Genomic DNA, 17472 nt, shown 5'->3' with positions numbered 1-17472 from the left:
CTTTATTGGAGTATAATTGCTTTACAGTGTTGTGTTAGTTTCTGCTGTATAACAAAGTGAATCCGCTATATGTATATATATATATATATATATATATATACCCATATCCCCTCCCTCTTGCGTTTTGCTCAAACCAAAAAATGATTCACGCTGACAATCAACATGAACATGGTGCACTTGTTCATAAATGTGCTCATTACTCTTGCCTGCCGGGAAGCATCAACTCCTGCGTTCTAGCCTGCGTTTAGCAGAGAGACCTATGCTTCCACCTCCTCAGCCTAGGATTGTGATGGGGAAAGAGATGTTGGTGAGATGCAGAATGAAGAATGAGTCCTGCAGGCTGGAAGTTTGGTGTGTGGTGGGGAGGGAAGAGGGGAGGTCTTGAAGTTCATCCCAAAGGACACAGAATTCTTGAAAGAGGGTTCAAGATCCTCCTAAAACTAATCTTGGGAGGTGCTTGAGATAATCTTTTCTGAGGGTTTTCTAAAATCCAAGAAGAAAACCGGGATGCTTTTCTCCCATTGTCTCTCCTGCCCCCCATCTCCATGGAGCTGATGATAAAATCAGATAAACAGATCTGCCTTTGAGAATTGCCCACAGAGGGACTGGGACCCAAGGCGTGGAGAACTCCCCCATTGGATTCCACGGGAAGCTAATTGAAGCAGGTCATCTCTCCCCAGTGATTTGTTTATGAGAGAAGGGCTTCCAGCTCCATGCACTGAGGCTTTTACCTTTCAGCATCTGCCCCCTCCCATAAATATGCTATCAGGAGCAATAATGACTAGCGAAGAAGTGGAATCGTTGTTGGGACTGAGTGAGTTAACGAAGTGTATAAAATCTCTAACCCAGGCTGGGACGGCTGTGTTACTGTAGTTATTATTATTGGGGAGAGAAGCAAAGGGCCTGAGAGAAAGAACTGAGAAGAAACAGGAAAAACGGGGACCAGGACAAACTCTGAACTCTACCCCTCATGGCCCCCACTGCTGACCACTGAGAATCGGAGTCCTGGGGAGTCAGGGAATACTTTCAATGAAAGAATCCACAGAAGACCTGAACTCCAGGCCTGGCTCTGCCACCAACTAGTTTTATCACCTCCTGGGACACCCTTGTCTGAGCTTCCTCTGTCAGTTGGTATTCATTCTTGTGATAATTAAGAAAAAGGAAAAAACCTGTGTGAAAGTCCCACACAATGTCCAACCCATGAAAAATGCTGATAACTTTTAGTTTCCCTCTCTTGGCCCCTGTTTTCTTCTCTGTAAAATGAAAATAATGCTGCACCCTAATTTGAAAGTTTATTATGAAGAGTAAGCACAGTATTTTTCAACAAATATTTGTTGAGAAACCTCAATATGTGAAGTAATGCAAAAGGTGAAACAATTTTGCCAATTATTGGATTGGCCAAAAAGTTCAATCTGGTTTTTTCCGTAACATCTTATGGAAAAACCCGAACGAACTTTTTGGCCTGGCCAATAGAAATCCTAGAGCATTTTTTAGACATTGTGACCCTCCTAATGGAAAAGGCTTTCCTCTTCATCTGTGCATAGTGTCTAACACAGGCCTAGTAAATAGCTGAGAAAGAGGAGAGAGAAAGGAAAAGAGGAAGGGAGGGAGGGAGGAAAGAGAGGGAGGGCAAAAGGAAGGGAGGGAGGAATAAAGGAAAGATGGAAGGAAGGAAGGAAGAGATATATCATTACTTAATTATTGTACAATTATCATCTTCATTATAAAACTAATTTAAACAAATGCAGCCAGTGCCCCCAAAAGAGCACCAAGATAAGGGCTATGATAAAGAACACTAGAATAATTTTCGCATTTTGACCAGTAATGGGAATAGTAATGATTTTCTCTCTGAATCATAACCATCTTGCAGTTAATAGTTCGCCTTCTGGTAGAATTGAGAGCTCTGAGATGGTGCTCTGAGGAATTCTTTCATTTCTTTCCCACCTTTTAAAGAAAAGAGAACTCCAAATGCAATTATTGGCATTATTTTTATACCAACTGCAGAAGAACATTCCAGAAGATGAGACCTCTACCAAATTAGTTTATCCAGATGAGATTTAGACAGTATGTCTGGGAGAAGCACACAGAAACCCACATACCAGCAGCAAGCCCTACGGAGTCAAGTGAATGTGAACACAGCGTTGCCCATGTGTTTTCGGTTAGCTAAGTGAACTGCAATCTTGGGGGGCCCTGTACCACAGGACACCTCTGTTTACTTCAGGTTACACAGCAAAAAGCAAGCTATAAGCAGCAGAAGTAGCCAGCTAAAATAGAATTTTTTTTCTGACTGCTGGGGGCCAACATAAATGAATTTTAAGCAGCAACAAATCAGACTCGACCGAAACCATTTGCCTGGAAGGAAGATTTGTGGCTAGAAAACTGAAGTTCATGCTACCCAGAAATTTCCAGAGAAAGTCTTATTCCCATACCTGAAAGAATATTCCTTTCTGTCCCCAGATCCAAACCCCCAATGGAAAAGGCTTTTTCCAAAACTCCGTGTACATACTCAATCTGTGACTTTTCCATGGGGCCCAGCTGCTGATGATCCCCTGGAGTGTATGAATAATAATAATGATAATGATACTAATATAGTTCTTTCTATGAATAATAACTCATTCATTTCAGTCTTCACAACTGTCTGAAGTATGTACTATGATTATATCTGTTTTACTAGTGGGAAAACTCAGGCACTGAGAGGTTAAGTAACTCACCAGCAGTCACAGAACTAAGTAACGGCAGAGTTAAGAGTCAGTGCAGGCAGTCTGACCCTGGAGGTTTGCTTTGGACCTCTGTGTCACGCTGCCGTTCACTGCATGTCCAGGACTGTGCTAAGCAGTTTATGGCATTATCGCACTTCATTACTGCAACAATCTTATGATACGGGTACCAAGAGTATTCCCATTTTACAGGTGAGGAGGCTGGCTGCAAACATTTAAATGACTTGTCCCAGGTCACACAGGTGGCAGAGCTAAAATTCTCACGCAGAAATTCTGTGTACCTGCAATTGTTTGGTGAAAACTATGTGCTGTGGACTGACTGTCTGTGTCTCTCCAAAATTCACATGCTGAAACCCTAATTTGAAATGTGATAATACTTGGGGGTGGGGCCTTTGTGAGGTAATAAGGTTCAGATGAAGTCATGAGGATGGGGTCCTCATGACTGGATTAGTGTCCTTATTGGAAGAGGAAAAACTAGAGCTCTCTCTCTTTCCACCATGTAAGGATACAGCAAGAAGGCAACCATTTACAAGCCAGAAAGAAGGCCCTTACCAGAACACGACCATGCTAGTGCCCTGATTTCAGACTTCCCAGCCTCTAGAATTGTGAAAAATAAATATCTGTTGTTGAAGCCACCCAGTCTATGGAATTCTGTTATAGCATCCTGAGCTGACATAGACACTAGTCGTTTGTGAGTGTGACAATCTTGGTTCCCAAGAGTCCTAAGGGACTTTGAAAACCATAGCCAGTACTCATTTGTCAGACTGTGACAATTCTGAACTGGAATCCTGTGTTTTGTGGTGTCTGGGTCAGAACAAGTCAGGTAGCTGATACATGAGGTCGGTTCACCACCTTCACCCCACGTTCACTCAGGGGGAACGTCTCATGAATGACCAATTCTTTGTTTCTTTATGGCAAACAGCTCAGAGGGGGAAAAGTTGCCTGCTAGTGCTGATAAAGAATTGAAGAGGGCCAACAAAGATTCTTGGCCAAAAAATGGGACAAAGTGAGAAAAGTGTCCAATTCTATGCAGGCTGATATCTACAAGGCAAACATATTCACCTTACAATCTATATGGAAATAAGAAAAAGCAATTTGTGAAATGGATTCCGTAAGTGTTCCCGTTAGGGTAAGAATTTCTCATCAAATGAAAGACGGAAATTCAATAAAACTTTGAAGGGAGGTTACATGTAGAGGGAAGATTTGTGCAGACACCACATCATGCTGGATGGAAATGTGATGTGAGAAAAAGCAGGTTCTTTAATAAACAATTCATGGATCTCACGAGTATCAAACCACAGATACCCATTTATTAGCTGGATGTGTGGGGAAATGTGGACTTTGGAGGCAGGTAGACCTGGGTTTAATACTCATACACCTATGAGACCTGAATTTCCCTCTGTGATCTTCTTGGGAAAGTGGAAATACCCACACCGATATATTGTGAGAATCCAGGGAAATGGCCTGTGTAAAGCACCCCACAATTTCTAGAAAATAGTAGTTAAATCTGTCTGGTTATCTTTGACGTAACTCACATGAGAGGCAGATGTTCCTAAAGCTCAGGTTTAGGAGACAATCAGGAGGGCGCTTGTCTCTGAGACCAGAATTCTTGAACGAATTTAAGTCCTTGCATGGTGACAGCAAAGGCAGAAAGTGGGAACCACCACTCCTCCTTCTCATGTCGTTTATTCCCAGAAATTCCAGAAAGTGGCAAAGGATTAAGTCTAGTTTCTAGCATCTGGCCTTGCATCTAACAAATGCTGAGTAATACATGTTGGTGAAACTGAACTGAGAATGTTTTGTGCAAGGTGAAATAATACAACAGGTAAAAATGCAGGACAGAAATGTGTCTGAGACCAGAGCCATCTGCCCAGAGCTGACATCTAGAGCAGTAAGCATACATAATCTTGCAAAGGGAGTGAATGCAGAGGCAGGAGAAAGTCAGGGACAGCACCAGTCTTATAAGGTAGAGAGCTGTTGGAAAGGAAGCAATAGAGAGGCAGGAAGGAGCAGTGCAAACCAGGAGAGTTTATAGAGAAGGCAAGAGAACAGAGTACTGACTTACCAGAAACGGAAATACCTCTGCTCCTAATTTAGTTCCTCATGTCTGGCTGTGCTAATGCCTAAAATACCACGAAGCTCATTGGGTTAAGTATTTCTCTCGCTAGGGCTCCACAGGATAGAAAACACAGTAAGGCAGGACAACCCCTGGGCAGGTGAATTTGTCAGGTTTCCTTTTGGGCAGGTGGGATCTGGAATGGCAGAGTGGTGTCCTGGTAAACCTGTAATGGTGAGGATGGGGAGGAAGCACTCAATTACAGTGTTTGCCAATTTTCTTGGTGTAAATACTCCTGCTGTGGTTGATTTCAAGCCACCAAAGGTGTAACAACTGTCTTGTTGGTTTCCTGAAATTTTAACAATCAGCTTTCACAAGCTGGAATAGACTGACTCCAGGCACTGCCCAGGCACCAATGAAATTGGAGATTGATATATAGAACCAATGGGGGAGTTACAGAGCAGAGGAGACAAGAGTTTCCTGAGTCTCACTCAGATATGTAGAATATGTCTCCCCCTTTCACAAAGAAGGAAAGAAAGGAGAGAAGAACTTTCACATTTAGTCATTGTTGTTGTTTAAAGTCAGTTACACACACGGGAGGAAATTTTCATAGTGGGTCTCCCTCGGGCCCCAGACCCTACAGAAGCAACTAAAATTCTCAATTATCAGTTATCCTTCTGGAAATATGTTATGTATATGCCAGCATGTGTGTAGGTATATGTCCCTTTCCAAATTAAAATGATAATGGTAAAATGTAAATGTCCCTTTTCAAAATTAAAATGGTAATGTACTAAACAACATTTTCATTTAATTATATATTTTTAGTATTCTTCCAAAAAGAGAATAAATTTTAATTTATAATTAAATTTACAAGATATATAATTTTAATGGCTATATAGTATTCCTTTTATGTATGCACTGTAATTTATTTAACCAGTGTGCTCAATGATAAGCATATACTTTTTTCACTCTTTTGCTGTTATAAACAAATGACGCAGTGAATATGCTGTACACATATATATACTTGCACACACATGTAGGCATCCCTGTGTGTGAAATTTCAGGTCCCAAGGGTGTATACACTATTTATTTCTGATGTATTTTTTTCCCTCCCAAGAGGTTGTGTGAATGTACATTCCCACCCACAATTCATGAGGGTGTCTTTTCCCCACATTGTTGCCAGCATAGCGTGTTCTCAAAATCTGACACTAGCATTTCTTAAATGCATACTCTGTTCTCATACTTGGCATGGGTTCTCTTATTTGAGGTAAGTGTATTCACAGAAGCAGAAACTGGGCCTCATGGAGATCAAGGAACTTTCCCAAGGTCTTTGTGACATTAGTCTCCAGTCTTCCTTCTTCACCACATTGACTACCATTCCCCACGAGGCTCACTGCTGACAATCCCGTGCAGGAAAATTGTAAAGTTCCCCACAGAGCCGAGAAGTTTAGGATACATGAATATCATCTTTTGCTTCACCATATTTTTTTTTTGCTTTATTTCCAGAAGTTTTGCTCATTCAGTGCTGCCCAGTGATCATTTAGTCAGCCTGACTACCCTCTTAATAATTTCTGATACTGATATAAAACCTGCCTAAACACAAATATAACTGTGGGCCCAGTCCAGTTTACAATTACCTTCTTGATGATCCGGTTTCCAGGGACATTTTATGATGTCAAAGCAGGAACCACCTATATCCCAGAATAAGCTTGACGGGTTTGTAACTGAAGAAGTAAAAACAAATTGTTGTCCTTTTGAAGAATAACCCTCACGTCTAAGTCTATCTCAGATCAAAAGCATTAAGTCTCTTCCCTTCTGTCTTCATTTATGTCTACTCTCACATGCATTCCCTCTGAGTGGCAGAGAGAATATGCTGTGAGACGTTGCCAATTACGGTCACACTCGGGTAGCAGATGGTTAGGGGTTGGTTAAACCTTTAGGGAAACTGCCTTGGGAGAAAATGAAATAAAAGCAAAGATTACTATGAAAAAACATAGACGTTGCCAGCTAGGAGGAGGAGAAAGGAGGAGGGAGCGGGGAGGAGTGGAAGGGAGGGAGGGGGGAGAGACTGCGAGGGAAGAAAGACCGGCGGAAATAAACCGTGCACTTAGAACAGCGGGAAGGGAGGCTTGGAAGCGTGGTTTTCCGGCTTTAAATGCCCGCTTGGCGTCTTGCTAGTGCGCCAGTGTTCCGTGAGGATGTGGGCGGAGGGCGAGTCTGAGGGGCTCCAAACATTGGGAATAGTGGTGGTCGTGTGGTCCTCTCTGAAACTTTTGCACTACCTCGGGCTGATTGACTTGTCAGACGGTAAGCAAACCCCCGAGCTTGCCGTTTTATATGAATGTGTTTTGCAGCTTAGGTTGTTGTGAGAGTAGTTTAGAATATGCATGGAAAGTGGCGCGCGGAGACCCGAGAGATTTGAAAAAGCCCGGCTAAATCAGCGCTGTATTGATTCCGGCCTTTCTCCAAGCGCGCGAGTGATGCGCTGTCCGTGGTGCTGAAACGTGGCGCCTGGAGAGTGATGGGGGAGCGGCAGGGGAATTAGGATCTTCTGTTCCTACCCTATATGCGTGAGTCTTGGTGGATTACTAGCTGTGTGAGACTAGCAGAATACATCAAAATCCTCTCTCAGATTGTCTGATGACTATATTGTTGGTATGGTCTGTCTATATGACTGTCAAATGACTGTCAATGACTGTCAAAAGTCATCGTACTGATTAACTTTGTTTAAGAAGTAGTTGGGAAGACTATGGTGGTAAAAGACTTTGTAAAATGCTGATCACAGTGCCCAGCAGCTAGAAGACATTAAACAAGTATCAGTTTCTTTCCCCAGCCTTTAATCCTCAACCCGCATAAGAAACTTTACTCTAAAACCACCTAATCAGCCATGACTTTAACTCCATTCTTTAGTGAGAATATAGTTTAAAATTCAGGTTAACCATGTTGTTTAATGTTTATTACTAGAAAGTTAGTGGTTTGGTCCCCAAAGTTAAAGGAGCTCAAGAAATAGAGAGTATTTTCTTCCTCTTCATGAGACTTTGCTCCAAATAGAACATAGTTCTTCTAGATAATTCTTACCACGTAAAATTAGGATCCAGGAAAGATTCCAATTTTGATGGGCAATGCATTAAACAAGACCAGCCTCCAACAATGTACATTCATATTCGATGTATATACTTCCACAACTGCATGTTGTAGACAGAATTCCTCTCCCAAGAGGTAGTATCACATGCATAATAATGAAATACGTTTGCAGACAAAGGACTAGCTAAAGTACCAATCAAAGCTGAAGTAGGCCAGAGACTGAAGGACAGAATGACGTGGTTGGATGAACTCTGGACTAGCAGTTACAAGACCTGGTTTCTATCAATAATCTGTCTCTGTTTAACCTTGTTCAAATCATTGTTTTACCTGGATCTCAGTTTCCTATGGCAATAGTGATGATTTTCGAACTCTGCTTCATGGAATTCTGGAGTAACCAAAGATTTCTTTTATTTGGTTTTGAGCAGGAGGTGGTAGGGCAGACTCTGAGCCCTTCATTCCTGCTTCCACAAAACCAGCTCCACTTTATCTGTTCTATATGTTAGCCCTATGTAAGAACTTTTAAAGCTTTAGCTAAAATTTAGTGAATCTATGATTCTACAACTCTATGATTGTGTTTCTCTGAGATTTTGAAAGCTGAAACATATTCAGAAAACTTTTTCTTTCTTAAAAACCACCTGAAATCTAACAATCGGGAAGAAGAGTTCTGTATGCAAATAGAGACTCTTCCTGTCCCTCAGTCCCTTATACGTGCTCTTCTAAAACTCCAAATTCAGCTTGCCAGTCATAACAATTGAGCAAAGTCTCTGTTCTCCACCAGATCCCAAGAGAATGTGTCCCATCCCTACTCAGAGCTTCAGAGCAGACACCCACCGAGATTACAAATTAATGCAAGAGCTGCCTACTTCCTTATAAGGCTAATGGTGCGTGGAAATATTACCCTGTTCCTTCCTTTCCATAGCCAGAGGTGACCATCTCCCTTCCCCTGCTTTAACTTCTCAAGGTTACAGCTTTTGGTTTTATTACCACAGAACATATCAGTTATTCATCTAATGTTATGGTAATGAGGGGATTAAGGTGAAAAGTAGAGAACATATGTTTAAGACTGCCTCCAGGAACTCAGATGAAGGAAGGGATTAATATTTATTCTGCATCTACAATGTCCCAGATGTAGTGCCAGGTGCTTTTATATACGTGAGCTAATGTAACCCTCAAAATAACACTCTAAGGGAAAAAATTTAATAACTCTTGCAAGTTGATATCATTGTTCCTTTTATATAAGAACTTCTCTATATAGAGAAGTTACATAAAATTTCCAATGATACAGCAACAGCAACAAGCAGGTATTGGTCTCTAAAATTTCATCTTCTGTCCTGGACACCTAGTACCTCAACAAGTAAGCCCCCTCCAGATGGAGTCTGTGGTCTGTCATTAAGTCTGTACCACACATATGCTCCTGTGCTATAGCCTTCACCTTGTGGCCCAAAACACCACTTTTAATGTGTGTGTGATATGGGAAACTATTCACTCACTTATTATTAAGAGGAGAAGACCTCCTCCTACTGGAGGAACCAACAGGATGCAGTCAATTTAAAGAGAGCAGTGGAACATCTCTAAAGAACCCATCAGTAGTCTTTCTTAGGCCCTTGGTCTTGTTCTTATTTTATTTTTCAGTAGTAATTTTGAAGTAGCATAGATATTAGGTCTGGAGTCAAAATAGCTGGGTTCGAATCCTGGATGTGCCACTTATCAGTCGTGTGACCCTGGGCAAGTTTCTCTTCTCCAGGTCTCACTTTCCTCATTTGTAAAAATAGAGAAATGAGAATGATGGTTGTATTAATTTCCTGTAACAAATTATGTCAAAGTGGATGGCTCAAAACAACAGTAATGTATTCTCTCGCAGTTCTGGGGGCTAGAAGTCCAAAAGCAAGGTGTTGGCAGGGCCAAGCCTCTGGAAGAGAATCTTTCCTTGCCTCTTCCAATTTCTGGTAGCTCCAGGTCTACTTTGGTTTGTGGCAGCATCACTTCAGTCTCTATCTCCATTTTCACATGGCCATCTTCTCTCTGTGTCTCTGTTTTCACATGGTATTTTCCTCTTCTTATAAGAACACCAGTCATATTGTATTAGAGCCTTAATGGCCTCATCTTAACTTGATTACAAATGCAAAGACTATTTCCAAATAAAGTCACATTTAAGTTATCAGGGATTATGACTTCAACATATCTTTTTGGATAACACGGTTCAACCCAGAACACTGGTAGTAATGCTACATATTGTAAGGATTAAATGAAGCAGCATATGGGGAAGTATCAAGCTTGTTTTCTGTTTCATAGCAGGTACTTTATAAGTGTTTAATTCTTTCCAGCCTTAGATCATGCCAATCAAATGAATATACTACTCATCAGACAAGAAAGACAAAAGCCATGCTTTATGTCTTTGGTTTAAAGTCCATCAGGCCTCTTAGGAAGTAGAAGCCTTCCCTTTGGAGTTGACAGTTGCCAGTGAAACTTCCAGAGTAGGAACACTGAGATGACTTTTCCCCTATGTGCTATGTCACCACACATACCCAGCCTTCACTGCCAGGGCTTGCTGATCCATCAAGCTCATCGTCACTTCCACCAAAGTGAGGACAGCAGGGGCTGCAGAGAGAAGATCAAGACAGGGGTGTGGAGGTGACAGACAAGTCATGCCCCCAGAAGATTCAGAGACCAATACCAGTTAATTCTCTGCCTCTCTTCTCACTGCTTGCTGGGCCAGCTTTATGCAACCTCACCCTCACCAGACGAGAGCCCTCTCTCCCCAAAGCACCATGTCTACGGGCTCTGCCACAGTAACTTCCGAAGGGATTCACTACTCCAGCTCAAAGCACTGCCTGAAGCAGTGAGGCACACACCAGTGTTTCTCAAAGTGGGTTCTCCTGCTACCATATCTTATATCTGTCTAAATATAGGGTTATTTTGCCATCTCTGACCATAACTCATTCATGAAACCAGGAATGTCACAAGCTACACAAGAACAACAGACCAAAAAAAAAAAATAGCAATAATAACTTGGTAAACTTGGGGAAACCATGAGAATCCAGGTGTGTTTATTGGGGCCTTTAGAAAGTCCATTTTCTATGTATTCTAAATTGTATGAAACATGTAGTATTACTCTGGAGATTTGCTGGATCCACTTGATGGCAAAAGATTTGAAATACGGTTCATATGAAGCCAACTACCCACACATATCCAACTTTAACCATTTGTTATGGACTGTTTAGTATTTTGTAGCTTAAGAAAATATTGCCCATATAATGTTTGACTTGGACAACAAAGAAATCCTGTTATATTTAAAAATCCTAGGACTTCCCTGGTGGTGGGGTGGTTGGGGGTCTGCCTGCCAATGCAGGGGACACGGGTTCAAGCCCTGGCCTGGGAAGATCCCACATGCCCTGGCAACGAACAGTAGCTTCTGCTTGCCACAGCTAGAGAAAGCCCGCATGCAGCAGGGAAGGCCCAACACAGCCATAAATAAATTAATTAATTTAAAAAAATCCTATATTATCATTGAACTAATTTTATAGTGTTAAAAAAACTGAGGTCCTGGGGCTTCGATTTCAAGGCCACATGACTAGGAAGTAACAATTTCACGACTCAATTCAAGCCTTCTGAGTTCCACTCCAGAGCACTTTTCATTGTCCAAATGCAGCGAAACTTGCCCTTAAACTGTGCCTGGAGCATTGGGAATATCACCACTTCTACTCATCAAATAGTTGTATTATTCCCTTTGGTAAAGGGCTTATAACCTAATAAAGTTGGGTTGTAGTGGGCTGAACCATGGGCACCCAAAGATATCAGGTCCTGATCCCTGGAAACGATGTCACCTTATAAGGAAAAAGGTTATTTGCAAGTATGATTAAGGATCTTGAGGAAATTACCCTGAATTAACTCGGTAGGTCCTATATGTCATCATAAGTATCATAAAAGAGAGGCAGAGATTAGACACAGACAGAAGAGGAGAAGTTGATGTGAAGATGGAGGCAAGGATTGAAGTGATGTGGCCACAAGTCAAGGAATGCTGGTGGCCACCAGAAGCTGGAAGAGGCAAGGGAATGGATTCTCCCCTACAGCCTTTAAAAAGAGCATGATCTTGCTGATAAATGTGTGTGTATGTGTGTGTGTGCATCTCCAGGGTCCATATACCCTCCTACCACTGAATAAACAGAAACAGCTCAAGTGAATTACTCCTCTACAACCTTAACCCCAACCTCTCTCTTTTCTCTTTTTCATCTTTCTTTTTTTTTTAAATTGAAGTATAGTTGATTTACAATATTATATTATTTTCAGGTGTACAACATAGTGATTCAGTATTTTTACAGATTATACTCCATTAAATGTTATTACAAGATAATGGCTGTAATTCCCTGTGCTATACAATATATTCTTGTTGCTTCTTTTTCCTCTTTCTACCTCCAGATTTGGTTTGTTGTTTTTAATTCTTCTGTGGATATAATTATACTTTAAATGGCACACAATCCTTGATTACTTAAGTGTTGGCTTTAAGTAGTGTCTATTATCCACCTTCTCTAAAATGTTGGGAGAAAAGGACACTTACTTCCTCTACCTCTCCCACCTTTCTCTCCACCAAGTCTGTTCATTATATTATCATTTTTCAAGGCTTATGATATTCCCAGAAATACCCCTTTCAAAGTAAATGGGAGGGGTTTCCTCAGGCCTGTCATTCCCCATAAGGACAACTCCATTTGCTGCTCTGGGTGGCCCCCGAGTTCTATATCTAAACCTTTTCTACTTGTATGACAAGCAGCAGGACAGCCAGGACCTCCTCGCCTCCAGTCAGGAGAATGTATTCTGTGGTCAGAAGCCTTCCCAGTGTCTGGGTCTTGGAGGGCTATCCAGAGGCGCCCAGGCCCAGGACTCTTTCATTCAGCTGCAGCCTGAAGACCCCGAACCTGACCAACAAAATGAGACTGACTCCAGGTCCCATCCACTCTGCTACCTGCCCACCTCCTCACATCCATCCTGTAGTTGAGAAAATCTAAAACCCAACACAAAGACACACAAGATTTGCTGAGCTAAAATCGCTGGTATTTCACAATATGTCAGAGCAAGGACGATAAACTTTTTAAAACTTATTTTTCTATCCAAGGCCACAGATTCTGAGAAAAAGCAACGGCCACATACAAGTCAAAACAACTGCATGGGACTGGTTTGAGATTCTTCAGAGAAAGAAACATAAAATGTTCAACTCACCTGATTTGTAAAAACATGTTTTCCTATTTATTTACATAGTAATCTCACAAGCAATACATGAATGAACACTCACTTTTTTTTTAACATCATTATTGGAGTATAATTGCTTTACAATGGTGTGTTACTTTCTGCTACATAACAAAGTGAATCAGTGCATATATATATCCCCATATCCCCTCCCTCTTGCATCTCCCTCCTACCCTCCCTATCCCACCCCCCTAGGTGGTCACAAAGCACCGAGCTGATCTCCCTGTGCTATGCGGCTGCTTCCCACTAGCTATTTATTTTACATTTGGCAGTGTATATAAGTCCATGCCACTCTCTCACTTTGTCCCAGCTTACCCTTCTCCCTCCCTGTGTCCTCAAGTCCATTCTCTATGTCTGCGTCTTTATTCCTGTCCTGACCCTAGGTTCTTCAGAACCTTTTTTTTTTTTTTCAGATTCCATATATATGTGTTAGCGTATGGTATTTGTTTTTCTCTTTCTTACTTACTTCACTATGTATGACAGTCTGTAGGTCCATCCACACACTACAAGTAACTCAATTTCGTTTCTTTTTATGGCTAATATTCCATTGTATATATGTGCCACATCTACTTTATCCATTCATCTGTTGATGGACATTTAGGTTGCTTCCATGTCCTGGCTATTGTAAATAGAGCTGCAGTGAACATTGTGGTACATGACTATTTTTGAATTATGGTTTTCTCTGGGTATATGCCCAGTAGTGGGATTGCTGGGTCATATGGTAGTTCTATTTGTAGTTTTTTAAGGAACCTCCATACTGTTCTCCATAGTGGCTGTAACAATTCACATTCCCACCAACAGTGCAAGTGTTCCCTTTTCTCCACACCCTCTCCAGCATTTGTTGTTTGCAGATCTGTTGATGATGGCCATTCTCACTGGTGTGAGGTAATACCTCATTGCAGTTTTGATTTGCATTTCTCTAATGATTAGTGATAATGAGCATCCTTTCATGTGTTTGTTGGCAATCTGTATATCTTCTTTGGAGAAACGTCTGTTTAGATTTCTGCCTATTTTTGGATTGGGTTGTTTGTTTTTTTAATATTGAGCTGCATAAACTGCTTGTAAATTTTGGAGATTAATCCCTTGTCAGTTGCTTCATTTGCAAATATTTTCTCCCATTCTGAGGGTTATGAGGGTTTTCGTCTTGTTTATGTTTTCCTTTGCTGTGCAAAAGCTTTTAACTTTCATTAGGTCTCATTTGTTTATTTTTGTTTTTATTTCCATTTCTCTAGGAGGTGGGTCAAAAAGGATCTTGCTGTGATTTATGTCATAGAGTGTTCTGCCTATGTTTTCTTTTAAGAGTTTTAACAGAGTCTGGCCTTACATTTAGATCTTTAAACCATTTTGAGTTTATTTTTGTGTGTGGTGTTAGGGAGTGTTCCAATTTCACTCTTTTCCAAGTAGCTGTCCAGTTTTCCCAGCACCACTTATTGAAGAGGGCGTCTTTTCTCCATTTATATTCTTGCCTCCTTTATCAAAAATAAGGTGACCATAGGTGTGTGGGTTTACCTCTGGGCTTTCTATCCTGTTCCATTGATCTATATTTCTGTTTTTGTGCCAGTACTATAGTGTAGCTTTGTAGTATAGTCTGAAGTCAGGGAGCCTGATTTCTCCAGCTCCGTTTTTCTTTCTCAAGTTTGCTTTGGCCATTCGGGGTCTTTTGTGTTTCCATACAAACTGTGAAATATTTTGTTCTAGTTCTGTGAAAAATGCCAGGGGTGGTTTGATGGGGATTGCATTGAATCTGTAGATTGCTTTGTGTAGTATAGTCATCTCCACAACGTTGAGTCTTCCAATCCAACATGATATATCTCTCCATCTGTTTGTATCATCTTTAATTTCTTTCATCAGTGTCTTATAGTTTTCTGCATACACATCTTTTGTCTCCTTAGGTAGGCTTATTCCTAGGTATTTTATTCTTTTTGCTGCAATGGTAAATGGGAGAGTTTCCTTAATTTCTCTTTCAGATTTTTCATCATTAGTGTATAGGAATGCAAGAGCATTCCTGTGCATTAATTTTGTATCCTGCTACTTTACCAAATTCATTGATTAACTCCAGTAGTTTTCTGGTAGCATCTTTAGGACTGTCTGTGTATAGTATCATATCATCTGCCAACAGAGACAGCTTTACTTCTTCTTTTCCGATTTGGATTCCTTTTATTTCTTTTTCTTCCCTGATTGCTGTGGCTAAAACTTCCAAAACTATGTGAATAATAGTGGTGAGAGTGGGCAACCTTGTCTTGTTTCTCATCTTAGAAGAACTGGTTTCAGTTTTTCACCATTGAGAACAATATTGGCTGTGGGTTTGTCATATATGGTCTTTATTATGTTGAGGTAAGTTCCCTCTGTGCCTACTTTCTGGAGGGTTTTTTATCATAAATGGGTGCTGAATTTTGTCGAAAGCTTTTTCCACATCTATTGAGATGATCATATGGTTTTTCTCCTTCAATTTGTTAATATGGTGTATCACATTGATTTGCATATATTTAAGAATCCTTGCATTCCTGGGATAAACCCCACTTGTTCATGGTGTATGATCCTTTTAATTGCTGTCGGACTCTGTTTGCTAGTATTTTGTTGAGGATTTTTGCATCTATGTTCATCAGTGATATTGACCTGTAGTTTTCTTTCTTTGTGACATTTTTTCTGGTTTTGGTATCAGGGTGATCATGGCATCATAGAATGAGTTTGGGAGAGTTCCTTCCTCTGTTATATTTTGCAAGAGTTTGAGAAGGATAGGTGTTAGCTCTTCTCTAAATGTTTGACAGAATTCACCTGTGAAGCCATCTGGTCCTGGGCTGTTGTTTGTTGGAAGATTTTTAATCAGAGTTTCAATCACAGTGCTTGTGATTGGTCTGTTTATATTTTCTATTTCTTCCTGGTTCAGTCTCGGAAAGTTGTGCTTTTCTACGAATTTGTCCATTTCTTCCAGGTTGTCCATTTTATCGGCATGTAGCTGCTTGGAGTAATCTCTCATGATCCTCTGTATTTATGCAGTGTCAGTTGTTACTTCCCCTTTTTCATTTCTAATTCTGTTGATTTGAGTCTTCTCCCTTTTTTTCTTAGTCTGGCTAACGGCTTATCAATTTTGTTTATTTTCTCAAAGAACCAGCTTTTAGTTTTATTGATCTTTGCTATTGTTTCCTTCATTTCTTTTTCATCTATTTCTGATCTGATCTTTATGATTTCTTTTCTTCTGCTAAATTTGGGGGTTCTTTTGTTGCTGTTCTTCTTCTTTCTCTAATTGATTTAGGTGTAAGGTTAGGTTATTTATTTGAGATTTTTCTTGTTTCGTGAGGTAGGAATATATTGCTAAAAACTTCCCTCTTAGAACTGCTGTTGCTGCATCCCATAGGTTTTGGGTCATCGTGTGTTCATTGTCATTTGTTTCTAGGTTGTTTTTGATTTCCTCTTTGATTTCTTCAGTGATCTCTGGGTTAGTTAGTAGCATATTGTTTAGCCTCCATGTGTTTGTATTTTTTACAGATTTTTTCCTGTAATTAATATCTAGTCTCGTAGCACTGTGGTCAGAAAAGATACTTGATACGATTTCAATTTTCTTAAATTTAATAAGGCTTGATTTGTGACCCAAGATATGATCTATCCTGGAGAATGTTCTATGAGCACTTGAGAAGAAAGTGTATTCTGTTGTTTTTGGATGGAATGTCCTATAAATATCAATTAAGTCCATCTTGTTTAATATGTCATTTAAAGCTTGTGTTTCCTTATTTATTTTCATTTTGGATGATCTGTCCATTGGTGAAAGTGGGGTGTTAAAGTCCACTACTATGATTGTGTTACTGTCGATTTCCCCTTTTATGGCTGTTAGCATTTGCCTTATGTATTGAGGTGCTCCTATGTTGAGTGCATAAGTATTTACAATTGTTATATCTTCTTCTTGGATTGATCCCTTGATCATTATGCAGTGTCTGTCCTTCCTTGTCTCTTGTAATAGTCTTTATTTTAAAGTCTATTTTATCTGATATGAGAATTGCTACTTCAGCTTTCCTTTGATTTCCATTTGCATGGAATATCTTTTTCCATCCCCTCACTTTCAGTCTGTATGTGTCCCTAGGTCTGAAGTGGGTCTCTTGTAGACTGCATATATACGGTCTTGTTTTTGTATCCATTCAGCCAGTCTGTCTGTGGTTGGAGCATTTAATCCATTTACATTTAAGGTAATTATTGATAGATATGTTCCTATTACCATTTTCTTAATTGCTTTGGGTTTGTTATTGTAGGTCTTTTCCTTCTCTTATGTTTCCTGCCTAGAGAGAAGTTCCTTTAGCATTTGTTGTAAAGCTGGTTTGGTGGTGCTGAACTCTCTCAACTTTTGCTTGTCTGTAAAGATTTTAATTTCTCCATCAAATCTGAATG

General features: G+C 40.4%; 1 protein-coding gene across 4 annotated transcripts in view; it reads left to right on the top strand.

Annotated features, from left to right (window-relative positions):
• Positions 1-17472, top strand: part of KCNIP1 (potassium voltage-gated channel interacting protein 1) — a 370998-nt gene that overhangs the window by 308906 nt on the left and 44620 nt on the right. The window contains exon 1 of one of the 4 annotated variants that reach the window (XM_027084325.1): positions 6993-7080. The exons of the other annotated variants lie outside the window; for them this stretch is intronic. The gene's annotated coding sequence lies outside the window, so the exon portion shown is untranslated. Of the gene's footprint in view, positions 1-6992; positions 7081-17472 lie in introns of those variants that run through there. 4 annotated transcript variants of the gene reach the window in all.

Source organism: Aethalodelphis obliquidens, unplaced genomic scaffold, assembly GCF_003676395.1.
Source record: "Aethalodelphis obliquidens isolate GAN/ISIS:26980383/991018 unplaced genomic scaffold, ASM367639v1 scaffold52, whole genome shotgun sequence".
Classification (NCBI taxonomy): Eukaryota; Metazoa; Chordata; class Mammalia; order Artiodactyla; family Delphinidae; genus Aethalodelphis; species Aethalodelphis obliquidens.
Note: the sequence above shows the minus strand (reverse complement) of the source record. Positions and strands in the feature narration are given on the sequence as shown.